This window comes from Puma concolor, chromosome D3 (assembly GCF_028749965.1).
Source record: "Puma concolor isolate L17-30 chromosome D3, mPumCon1.1.hap2, whole genome shotgun sequence".
NCBI lineage: Eukaryota > Metazoa > Chordata > Mammalia > Carnivora > Felidae > Puma > Puma concolor.
The window spans coordinates 32839773-32852557 of record NC_141678.1 but is presented as its reverse complement, the minus strand read 5'-3'; the positions used below and the strand labels follow the sequence as shown (position 1 = coordinate 32852557).

The 12785-nt window shown below is 41.1% G+C and overlaps 1 protein-coding gene across 11 annotated transcripts in view; it reads right to left on the bottom strand.

The window, feature by feature from the left end:
• MPPE1 (metallophosphoesterase 1) overlaps positions 1 to 12785 on the bottom strand; it is a 56799-nt gene that overhangs the window by 19549 nt on the left and 24465 nt on the right. For 6 of the 11 annotated variants that reach the window (XM_086682433.1, XM_086682434.1, XM_086682436.1 and 3 more), the window contains one exon: positions 2147 to 2229. The exons of 1 other annotated variant lie outside the window; for it this stretch is intronic. The gene's annotated coding sequence lies outside the window, so the exon portion shown is untranslated. Of the gene's footprint in view, positions 1 to 2146; positions 2230 to 3114; positions 3693 to 12785 lie in introns of those variants that run through there. 4 more of the 11 variants (XM_086682430.1, XM_025931343.2, XM_086682440.1 and 1 more) reach the window with 1 other exon arrangement.

Sequence of the window (12785 nt, the reverse complement as noted above, 5' to 3'; positions counted from 1 at the left end):
AATAAACGTTTAAAAAAAAAAAAAAAAAAAGAAAAGAAAAGAAACAGCCCAGTTAGAAAGTGGGCAAAAGTAACACAATAGATCTTACGCATTCTCATCACACACCACAAACAAAAATAACCATGTGATTGGATGGATGTTTTAGTTGATGGTTGTGTAGACTGTGATAACCACTTCACTATAGGGACATATCTCAAATCATCACATCATACATTTTAAATATGTACAATTTTACTTGTCAATTATATTTCAATATAGCTGGGGGGAAAATGAAAAATTAATAATTGAAAATAAATTTAAAATGGGCCGAAGACCTTCAAGGACAGCTCACCAAAGAAGTATAATGGCAAATAAGTATATGAAAAGCTCCACATCATAGGTCATTAAAGAAATGCAAATTAAAACAAGAACAAGATACACACCTATTAGACACACACACAAATTAGAGTCACCAAAATCCAGAACACTGGCCACACCAAATGCTGGCGAGGATGTGGAGTAACAGACCATCTCCTTCATTATTAGTGGGAATACACAAGGGTACAGCTACTTTGGAAGACTGTTCGGCAGTTTCTTACAAAACTAAATATACTCTCACCCTGTGATCCAGCAATCGTGCTGCTTGTTATCTTACCCAAATGAGTTGAAAACTTACATCCACACAAAAACCTGCACACAAACATTTACAGCAGCTGTTTTCCTAACTGCCAAAACTCTGAAGCAACCAAGATGTCCTTCAATAGATGAATGGATAAGTAAACTGTGGTACATTCACACAATGGAATATTATTCAGTGCGAAAAAGAAATGAGCTGTCATGCCATGAAAAGGCATGAAGGAACCTTCAATGCATATTACTAACCAAAAGAAATCAGTCTGAAAAGGCTACATACTATATGATTCTTTCTATATGCCATTCTGGAAAAGACAAAACTATGGATACCATAAAAGATCAGTGATTGCCAGGGACCTTAGGGGAAGGAAGGGAGGGATGAACAGGCGGGGAACAGGGGATATTTAGGGCAGTAAAAATACTCTTGGATATTTTTATACGTGGATATTTAGTACGTGGATATAATATCACTATACATTGTTAAAACCCTTAGATGTACATCACCAAGAGCAGACTTAATGTGAACTATGGACTTTGGGTGATTTTGATATGTCAGTGTAGATTCATCAATTGTAACAGATGTATGACTCTGGTGGAGAATGATGATAATGGGGGAGGTTGTGCTATGTGGGGGCAGGGGTATATGGGAACTCTCTACTTTCTGCTCAGTTTTGCTGTGAACCTAAAACTGCTCTTTAAAAAAAAAAAGTCTATGAAAAGTTGGCAAGATAGTAAATTTTATGTATATTTTACCACAATTAAATTTTTTTTAATTTAAAGTAATGATATTCTGATACATGATACAGCACGGTGAACCCTGAAGACATTATACTAAGTGAAATAAACCAGACACAGAATGACAAACACTATATGCTTCCGCTTACATAAGGGACTAGAGTAGACAGTTCATAGAGACAAAGTAAAACGGTGGTGGCCAGGGGTCAGGGTGGGTGAGGGGGGAAATGAGCAGTCATTATTTACAGGGTTTCAATTTGGGAAAAAGAAAAAGTTCTGGAAATGGATAGTGGTGATGGTTGAAGAATAATGTGAATGTACTAAACGTCACCGAACTGTACACTTTACAACGGTTAAAATGGTTAAGTTTTACGTTATGCAGGTTTTGCCACAATTTTCTTTAAAAAGGAAGCAGCACACAAACACAAAACACACACACAAGACCCTACAAGCTAACAATGTCCTAGAGCAAAGGCTTCCTTTTGGATCTAAATCCACTACTTTTATATTTAAATTTTTTTAAATGTTTATCTGTTTTTGAGAGAGACAGAGTGCGAGCAGGGGCCGGGCAGAGAGAGAGGGAGACACAGAATCTGAAGCAGGCTCCAGGCTCTGAGCTGCCAGCACAGAGCCGGATGCAGTACTCAAACCCACAAACCATGAGATCATGACCTGAGCTGAAGTTGGGACGCTTAACCGACTGAACCACCCAGGCACCCCATAAAGCCACTACTTTTATATTTAAAAAGAAGTCTTGGGAGCCTGTGTTCAAGGGAGTATCACTAAGTCACCTTCTCACCTTTTAAAGGATACAACTGGTAGATGAGACTGGTATGAAGGCTCTAAGTTGGCTTGTGTTCCCCCAAATCAGAGCACCTCTACCTGAAATAAAACAAAATGTGTGTGTTACTGAAGAATCTTTCATTCGTTTAGCTATTTAATTAAAGTGGAAGATGCATCAATTCCCAGAGGGCAGTGACTGCTGCCCTGTGGCACAAGGAGAAGGAAGCTGATTGGCCGTTACAACACAAAAATAACCTGAAAACCACACACTAAACAGAAATGACTGACATGTTATTGTTCTAGAATAGCTCTTTTAAATTATAGCATAAAATATTAAGATTACTCTACATTATTACAACATTGTTCTATATTGTTCATATTGCAACATTGTTCTACATTGCCCAACACATAAGAACAGTAGCTGCAATCCGCAACTGGGAACAAAATATTTTATCCGTTGACTTTTAACTTCAAAGCTATCATTAAATATCTAAATTCCCTCCACCCAAAAACAACATTAAAACATGTTTAACATGCACTGACCTGTAGTTTTTTTCTCTTACTTGCCTATTATCTTAAGCATATTACCACAGTGTCATCAATGACTATTTGCATGTTAAATGTTCCATCTTAAATGGTATTTTTTTAATAAGACGTATTTTTTTTTTTTGTCAGTCTACATAGGTAAACTAGAGAGAGGCCCCTAGGATGTAATACAGGGGCCTTAAGTAATCGTGATTCGCCAGCAAAGAATGACTAATTCCCAGAATACCGTTTTTTCAATAGGCTAACTTGCAATGCTAAAAAGGCAAGGAGGTTCCAGTTTGCAGTAACAAGAAATAGCAATTAACCTAGAAGCCTAAATATTATATAACACGGTCATAAGAATTCCTGGAAAATCTTGCTTGCTGTGGGCGGAGAGCAACAAGGGAGGCGGATCAGAAAGCAAAGGCTTCCGGGAAAGCCGGACCCCCATCACTTCACCTGTCCTGGAGCCCGCCGACCATCCCCGCCAGCTTCCAGTTTCCGCGCGGATGGCCCGGCGGGTCCGGGTCGGCCCTGGAACCCCGCCCCGCCGGCCTCGGGCGGGCGGGGAAACGCACAGTCGCCATGGAGAGGCCCGCCCTAGCCCCGCCCCTGGCACGCCCCCAGCCGCGCCCCCGCCGGGGGCCGGCGTTCTGGAACGCGGGCTCCCGGCACTCTTCGGGCGGTGCGGACAGACCAGCTGGTAGCGGCTCGGCCCAGCGGCTCACGGCGTTCCTAAACAGTCGGTGCAAAGAAGCAAAACCCAACAGTTGGTCGCATCTTCCGCAACGACTCGGTCCTTTGCGCCATCCTTAATGTCTTCTAGACTTTTCTCTCCCCGTGAGTCCTTAGTGCTGCAGCTTCCCTGGAACCCCCAGAACAACGTCCGGGAAGGCGAGGGGCGCGCGGCGGCCGCGAAGCCTTTGGAGCACCGAGCGCCCGTGAGGGGAGGCGGGGTGCGCCGGCCGTTGCGGGTCAGGGCGGCCCTGCGGCGGCCCCGGTGCCTCGCTCGTGGGTCAGGGCGGCCCCGGTCTCGCTTCCGGTCTGCACGGCTGCGGCTCGAGGCGAGCTCCGCGCCCCGGGCGCCGGGGAGCTGTCTGCGGCGGGAAGCCGAGCCGCCGGACCTCCGCGCGGCGTCGATGGGTGGCGCTGTGATTGCTCGCTCCCTCCTCCTGCCCCGCTGGACCGCGCTCCGGAGTCCCACGCTGGGTCTCCCTCACCGTCGTCTTCTCCAGGGCCTGGCAAAGTGCCTTCAGGGAGTGTGTGATGAATAAATGAGGCCATCAGAGCGACTGTTGGGGACTTAGTTTTCATTTTTTTCAAACTAATGTTAATAACAGTATAGCATGGCATGGTCTACTTTTCAAAGGGCCTTCACATCCATTACTTCAAATAATCCTCAGAATAAGCTTGTAAATTAAGAGCAAGAACCATTACCCCACGTTACAAGAAGTAAAACTGAAGCTCGAAGCAATAACACACAGGGTCTCCCAACCAACGAATTCTAGTATATTTTTGCTGAGTATACTTAATGTGCAGAGATATAATAGAAATCGTATAGAAAGCAACCAGCTAAATGCCTGCTATCTGGTAAGTAAGCAGTAAATGGAAACATTATTATTTATTAAGAATATTGTAATATTTTCTTTAAAAAAATCTGTTAACATTTATTTATTTTTGAGAGAGAGAGAGTATGAGCAGAGGAGGGGCAGAGAGAGAGAGAGGGAGACACAGAACTCGAAGCAGGCTCCAGGCTCTGAGCTGTCAGCGCAGAGCCGGATGCGGGGCTGGAACCCACGAATTGCAAGATCATGACCTGAGCCGAAGTTGGACATTTAACCGACTGAGCCACCCAGTTGCCCCTGAATATTGTAATATTTTCAAATACCTCCTGGTTAACAATTTTTTTTTTAATTTTTTTTTCAACATTTATTTATTTTTGGGACAGAGAGAGACAGAGCATGAATGGGGGAGGGGCAGAGAGAGAGGGAGACACAGAATCAGAAACAGGCTCCAGGCTCTGAGCCATCAGCCCAGAGCCTGACGCGGGGCTCGAACTCACGGACCGCGAGATCGTGACCTGGCTGAAGTCGGACGCTTAAGCGACTGCGCCACCCAGGCGCCCCTCCTGGTTAACAATTTTACCATCACAACTTGCCACCATATGCACACCGACATGATGCAACAGAAGTACACAGCGTCATCTCTAAAGTATTCTCACTAACTAGAAAAAAAAAAAGTAAATATATCCAGTAAAGCCTATAACTAACTCCAAGCTTAAAGAAATATAGGACCAAACGAACAGGTTAAATGACACCACCAGGAAGCAATTCCCTGGATCCGGAATGTGGAATTTTTACAGCCCAAATGGCCTACCTTCTTTATTCAACAAATAAACAGCATCAGGAAAAGAAAAAAAAAAAAAGGAGAGAGGAGGGGAGGGAAATTTGTTATAAAGCAGGCTTGAGAGACACATTGAGCCAAAGCAAGTATGTGGGTCTTGTTTGGGTCAGAATTAGGACAAACTAGCTTTCAAAAAAAAGAATTAAAGATTGGGAAACTTGTACGTGGAATGGATGTGCAAAGAATTGTTGGTGATTTTGCTGTGATAATGCTATTGTGGTTAATTTTTTTTAAGGTTAGAGAAACTAAAGTACAGCCAAGTTATAAGATTTCTGGAATTTGCTTTAATATTGCAGGAAATTGAAAAGCAAACAGGGAAGTAGGAGAAGAAACAACATTGGCAAAATGTTGGTAATGTTGAAGCAAGAAGAGGGGTGCATGGCTTAGTGGGTAGAAGAACAATGGCCCCCCAGAGACTTTCACATCCCAATCTCCGGACCTGTGACTATGTTACCTTGCATGGGAAAAGGGACTTTGCAAGTGTGATTAAGGTTAAGGACTTTGAGGTGAGAAGTTCGCCTGGGTTATCCAGTCTAATCACTGGGTCCTTCCCTATGGAAGGACAGCTGTGTCAGTTAGGGGAGGTAACACAGGAGTGTCAGTCCTATAACAAAACACAAAATACCGAGTGGCTTATCAACAACACAAATGTATTTCTCAAACTTGTGGACCCTGGAAATATAAGACTGAGGTACCAGCATGGTTGCTGAAAATTGGGAGCCACCTTCCTGGTTCATCACTGGCACCTTCTCACTGTGCCCTCACATGGTAGAAGGGGTGAGGGAGCCCCAGGAAGTCTCTTCTATAAGAACACTGATCCCATTCATGAAGCCTCCACCCTCAGGACCGGACACCTCCCCAAAGCCTCACCTCTAAACACCATCACCACGGTCATTAGGATTTCAACATGTGAATTTTGGAGGGACACAAACATTCAGTGCATAGCGGAGGGTCAGAGAGATGCAGCCTAACAAGGACTCCACCTGCTGTTAGTGATATTGAATATGGAGGAAGGAAGGGGCCACAAGCCAAGGAATGTGGGCATGTAGCCCCCTAGAAGCTGTAAAAGGCAAGGAAATGGATTCGTTCACAGAACCACCCTGATTAGCCCAGTGAGACTTCATGTGGACTACTGACCTACAGAACAGTAACAAGTTTGTGTAGCCTTAAGTCACTAAATTCATAGTGATTTGTTACAGCAGCAATAGAAAACCAATATAAGCATTCATTATATTTCTCTCCACTCTTGTGTATGGTTAAAATTTTTTGTAATGTTTGCTAAGTCCAAAAAACATAGACCTAACTATGATACATTTTAAAAGTACTTCATGGGGTGCACGGGTGGCTCAGTCAGTTAAGCATCTGACTCTTGATTTTGCCTCAAGTCGTGATCTCACAGTTGTGAGACTGAGCCCCATGTCGGGCTCCATGCATTGACAGTACAGAGTCTGCTTGGGATTCTCTCTCTCTCTCTCTCTGCCCCTCCTCTGCTCATCCACTCTCTCTGTCTCCTTCTCAAAATAAATAAATAAACTTAAAAAAATAAAAATAAAAGTACTTCATTTATACCTGAAGCATAACAGAATCCGACTTAACAAAATTATTATGATGCATTTTAATTTGAAAAAGAATTATATATGTCCTTTTAAAAAGTATCATTAAAAGTATAATTAATATGTGAAGGGATGGAAAAGCATTTATCATACAAATGGAAGTGACAAGAAAGCCAGGGTAGCAATACTTATTATCAGACAAAATAGACTTTAAAACAAAGACTGTAACAAGAGACAAAGAAGGACACTATATAATCATAAACAGAACAGTTCAACAAGAAGATGTAATAATTATAAGTATTTATGCTCTCAACGTGGAAGCAACCAAATACATAAAGCAGCTAGTAACAAACATAAAGGAAGTAATTGATAGTAATACAATAATAGTACGGGAATTTAATACCCCACTTACATCAATGGATAGATTATCCAAACACAAAATCAACAAGTAAACAGTGGCATTGAATGACACAATGGACCAGATGGATCTAACAGATATATTCAGAACATCCCATCCTAAAACAGCAGATAACACATTCTTTTCAAGAACACATGATACATTCTCCAGAATAGATCACATGTTAAGTCACAAAACAAGTCTTAACAAATTCAAAAAGATTGAAGTCATACCATGCATCTTTTACAGGCACAACGCTATGAAACTAGAAATCGACCACAAGAAAAAATGTGGAAAGACCACAAATATATGGGGGCTAAATAACATGCTATTAAACAATGAATGAGTCAACCAAGAAATAAAAGAAATCAAACAATATATGGAGACAAATGAAAACAAAAACACGATGGTCCAAAATCTTTGGGCTGCAGCAAAAGCTTTTTAAGAGAGAAGATTATAGCAATGCAGACCTACCTCAAGAAGCAAGAAAAATCTCAAACAACCTAACCTGGTATCTAGCAGGGCTAGAAAAAGAAGAAAAACAAAAACAAAACCGGTAGAAGGAAGGAAATAATAGATTAGAACAGAAAGTTAGCAGAAACTAAAAAACAATAGGACAGATTGTTCCACATAGAACAATAGAACAGATGAAACCAGGAGCTGCTTCTTTGAAAAGATCAACAAATTGATAACCTTTAACCAGACTCATAAAAAAAGAAAGAAAGAAAGAAAGAAAGAAAGAAAGAAAGAAAGAAAGAAAGAAAGAAAGAAAAAAAAAGAGAAGAAGACTCAAGTAAAGTCAGGAATGAAAGAGGAGAAATAACAACTGACATCACAGAAATACAAAGGATTATAAAAGAACATTATGATAAATTATATGCCAACAACTTGGACAACCTAGAAGAAATGGGTAAATTCCTAAAAGCATATACACTCCCAAAAGTAAATCAGGAAGAAAGTGAAAATGTGAATAGGTCAATTACCAGCAAAGAAATTGAATCAGTAATCAAAAAATTCCCAACAAACAAAAGTCCAGGACCAGACAGCCTCAGGGACATAGTTGAGCAATCATTCTGGCACTTTAACCATAATTGCCCTATAGAAAAATATTTACTTGCATCCTGTGCATGAACACCTTGGAGAAAAGTGAAACACATGAAGCAGAAACTCCGGAGTATCCAGCTATTTGCATTCTTGCCTTCATTCACCCATGCAATGCAACAGACATGCATTGAGACTTTCTGTTCCTAGGGGCTAAATTTTCACAGATTATTCTAGGGATTGTGCTGTGAGACAGAGACAAAGCTGAGGGGAGAGACAGTATGAATCCTGACATTCAGCAGAAGGACTTTTGTGTATTCGCTTTCTATAGCTGGGTAACAAGTTACCACAAACTGAGCAATTTACAACATTCTGTTTCGAGTTCCTCCAGTTCATGGTTGCTGGGAGAATTCAGCTCCATGTGATTATAGGACCAAGCTCTCAGCTCCCAGGACCTCCCGCTGTGCCTGCCCCATAGCACTTCCCACAGCATGGCAGTTGCTTCTTCAAGGCCAACATCTGCTGCTGTTGGTTCAAATCTATCTGACTTCTTCTGTTTCTTCTCTAGACCCAAAGGAGTCCCATGATAAATCAGGCCCACCTAAAATAATCTCTCTTTTGATTGACTTAATGTCAACTTGTTAGGGACCTTAAATACCTTTACACTTCACTGTTACCATGTATCACACCCTACTCACAAGAGTGGTACTCTGCCACATTCATAGGTCCCACCTTCACTCAAAGGGAAGATTCAACAGGATGTATACACTGGGAGTCATGTTGGGGGACAATGTAGTGTTCTATCTGCCCTACATGATATTCTACCCTCATTTCAAGAGAAGAGCCAAAGTCCAGAGAGTCCCAGGATATCTGACAGAGCAGATTCCTGACTCGGCTATACACAGTACTGAACTCTATAGACAATCACCAGGAAAATTTTTAAAAAGGCACCAAAACCAAGCTGTGAAGGGCTGGGGGAGGGGGAGGGAGGGAGAGGGGGAGATACAAGTATGCAAACAGCAAAAAAGCAAATCGAACACAAAAGCAGAATGAGAGCTCACTAACAATTTTATAAATGAGAGAATTGTTTGCATGTAAATTACTATTCTCAGTTTATCTGGTTTATCAATCTTGATTTGACACATTGAGTTCTTGCTCAAGATGGTAAAAGAACTTAAAGGAGCCATTTCCTACCTCGGTTATCCATTTGCGACTTAGATTTGGTTCTTTGACCATTGCGATTTTTTTCTTAAGGTAAACATCCTTTGGGGGATGGAAACATTTTCCCTTCCTGTATTGTAGGTTCTTTAACTGGTCGAATCAAATTGATAAGAACAGATTAACAGGTAAAAACAAACAAATTTCAGGGCGCCTGGCTGGCTCAGTCAGTAGAACATGTGACTCGATCCAGAGTCATGGGTTCAGGCCCCACACTAGACATGGAGCCTACTTACACACACACACACACACACACACACACACACACACACACACACACTTTTTACTATTAAATAACAAAAATTCAACTGAGGAAATTTTAAAGATCTAATTGGCTTCATTCATGAATTCATGAATCACCGACAGCCCATCTAGCAAGGAGAGGAGAGCTCCAAAGGGCTACAGAAAGGGAAAGTTTTTAAAGGCAGGACAAATAAGTCATAAACAGGAAAAAAAATTATTTCAAGTGAGGTCACCTTCATTTGGGGACAAAAGGGTCTTATTAGGTGGGATACCTCATCTTTCTTTGGGGGCAGAGAGGGCCTATGTGCCACATTACCTTATTGATGCTGACCACAAAATTCCTGACTGCTCAGTTAAGACTACATTTCTGGTGGAGGTTGCAGCCACAATTAGGTTACGTATTAAGCCCTGGTTTGGTGACATGGCCTAGCACAAGTGACTCCATTTTGGGCTTGTGGTTTCTTTTTAACAGTATTTACAAAAGCCCCATAAAAATATAAGATCCAGGGGCACCTGGGTGGCTCAATCAGTTAAGCATCTGACTCTTGATCTCAGCTCAGGTCTTGATTTCAGAGTCGTCAGTTCAAGCTCCACGTTGGGCTCCATGCTGGGCATGAAGTCTACTCAAAAAAACAAACTAACAAATAAAAAACATACATATATACATATATATATGTATATGTATATATATATATGTATATATGTATATATATGCATATGTATATATGTATATATATGTATATATATATGTGTATATATAATGTATATGTGTGTGTGTGTGTGTGTGTGTGTGTGTGTGTGTGTGTGTGTGTGTGTATTCCAAAAGGCAGCCGCAGCCCGCAGCCAGGTTACTGAGGCTTATATAGCATCCTGAACTAACGAAAGGGGTTGGGGGCTGGGGTTGCAAAGGCAAGGAAGGCCATTCACAGGAAGGCAAGAGGAGATGTTTAGAAAACAATGGTTGACCTATTATATACATAAGTTTCTTAGGTAAAAAGGTAATAACTCTCTCCCTGATACAGGCCCCCCTTTCCAATGTAAGTTTAGGCAACTGAGGAGGCAGTAAAGGGCTTTTCTTGAATCTGATCAGTTTTCATTGCCTTTAGCTCAAAACAACAATCTTTAAGCCGAACAGACATTTTGAGGTGGCAAATTCTGCTCTTCTTCAGGGTTCTGTTTTAGGTTATAAAGGTCAAAAACAACAACAACCTGGTCTATCCATTTTTCCTTCCCTCCAAGTAGTGCATGCAATGTGATCTTCATAAATTACAGAGAACAATGGAGAAGGGGAGTTTTCACATGAGACCCCTGCAGCAAGAGGTTAAATGACTGACATGGTTTATAGCACTGCAGTTTACAAATCACCTTCCTACTTCAGGTATCCAATATAATCCTAACTAAATTAGAAACTCCTTGAGGAGAGGGGCTATGTTTCATACCTATTCCTATCTAGAATAGCTTATAACAATATACAACACATAACTAATTCCCAGTAAAAATATAGCAACGCCCCCTTATCCATGGAGGGTAGATTCCAAGACCCCCAGTGGATGCTCAAAATGGCAGATAGTTCTGAATTCTACATATACTGGTTTTTCCTATGCATACATACATACCTATGATAAAGTTTAGTTTATAAATTAGGCACAGTATGAGATTAATAGCAACAACTAATAATAAAATAGAACAATTATAATGTTATACTATAATAAAAGTTATGTGAATGTGGTCTCTCTCTCTCAAAATATCTTATCACACTGTACTCATCTTTCTTCTTATAATGATGTGAGATGATAACATGCCTACGTGATAAGATGAAGTGAGTAACGTAGGCATGTGATGCAGAATTAGGCTACTTTTGACCTTCTGATCATACATCAGAAGGAAGATTATCTGCTTCTAAACCATGGTTGACCACAGGTAACCGAAAGCAAAATTCAGATAAGGGGGGCAACTACCATATATTGGATAAATTGAAAACATTAAGATATGTTATTTATTGTCAGAGATTCTAGTTTAGGGAACTTTAATTACTTTTCAGGAAACTTGCTTTTAAGCAGTTTGGTTAGTGCTTTCCCAGGAGGATTATTCTGATTTGTTCTGCCCTGATGTGTTTATTTCAAGTCAGAGTCCAGGGTGCAAATTATTAAGACTAACTCATTAAAATTTCCCTTTTTTTTTTTTTTAACATGGATCAAGGGCCATTTATCTATTAGGTGCAGTGGACTGAGTAACTAGATAACAAAACCAAAAGCCCTGGACAATTCTTGGGACAAAATTAGTTGACAAGGTATCCCCACAGACCCCAAAATGTAAAGGCAGTGAGGATGAATCACAGCATAGCTGCAAGATTTGGTGCTATCAGAGTACGTGTGAGCAGAAACAGGGGAACAATAAAACGTCTAATGGACCTAAAGATAGAGAAACCCTGGGGTGCCTGGGTGGCTCAGCCAGTTAGGTGTCATGATCTCATTGTTCATGGGTTTGAGCCCCGCGTCGGGCTCTGTGCCGACAGTTCAGAGCCTGGAGCCTGCTTCAAATTTTCTCTCTTCCTGTCTCTCTGCCGCTCCCCTGCTCGTTCTCTGTCTCTTTGTTTCCCTCTCAAAAATAAATAAACATTAAAAAAAAAAAAAAAGAGGAAACCTGAAACAGCATTGAGTTTCCCCTATGGAAAGAACATCATCAAAAAATAGGAAGGTCATCCATCCAATAGCAGTAAATGCAAGGAGCCCACGAATAGACCTGAAGGGTTAGAACAATCCTTCCTTCTCCACAGGGATAAAGATAAGACCCTCCATGGGGTGGAAACTCCTAGGATGCAATAAGAATTTTGCAGGACAAGGACAAGAGAAATGTGGAAAAGAGAAAAGACAGAGAAAAGAAGGAAAAGAGAAATTTCAGTAGGCAAGCTTGCATATTTTAACATACTCACAAAAAACAGAAGGCATTGTTAAGTGAACTGGCAAAAGCGCTCCTTTTGGATGCCGAGGAGAAGTAAATTCACGTAAGAATGTGCATTAGAAAAGAATCATGGTTGGGGAGCCTGGGTGGTTTAGTCCGTTAAGTGTCGGACTCTTGATTTAGGCTCAGGTCATGATCTCACCATTTGTGAGTTCGAGCCCTGCATCAGGCTCTGTGCTGACAGTGCGGAGCCTGCTTGGGATTCTCTCCCCTCTCTCTCTGCTCCTACCCCACTTGTCCTCTCTCTCTCAAAATAAATAAACTTAAAAAAAATTTTTTTAAAGAATCATGGTTGAAAACTATCAAAGTTATCG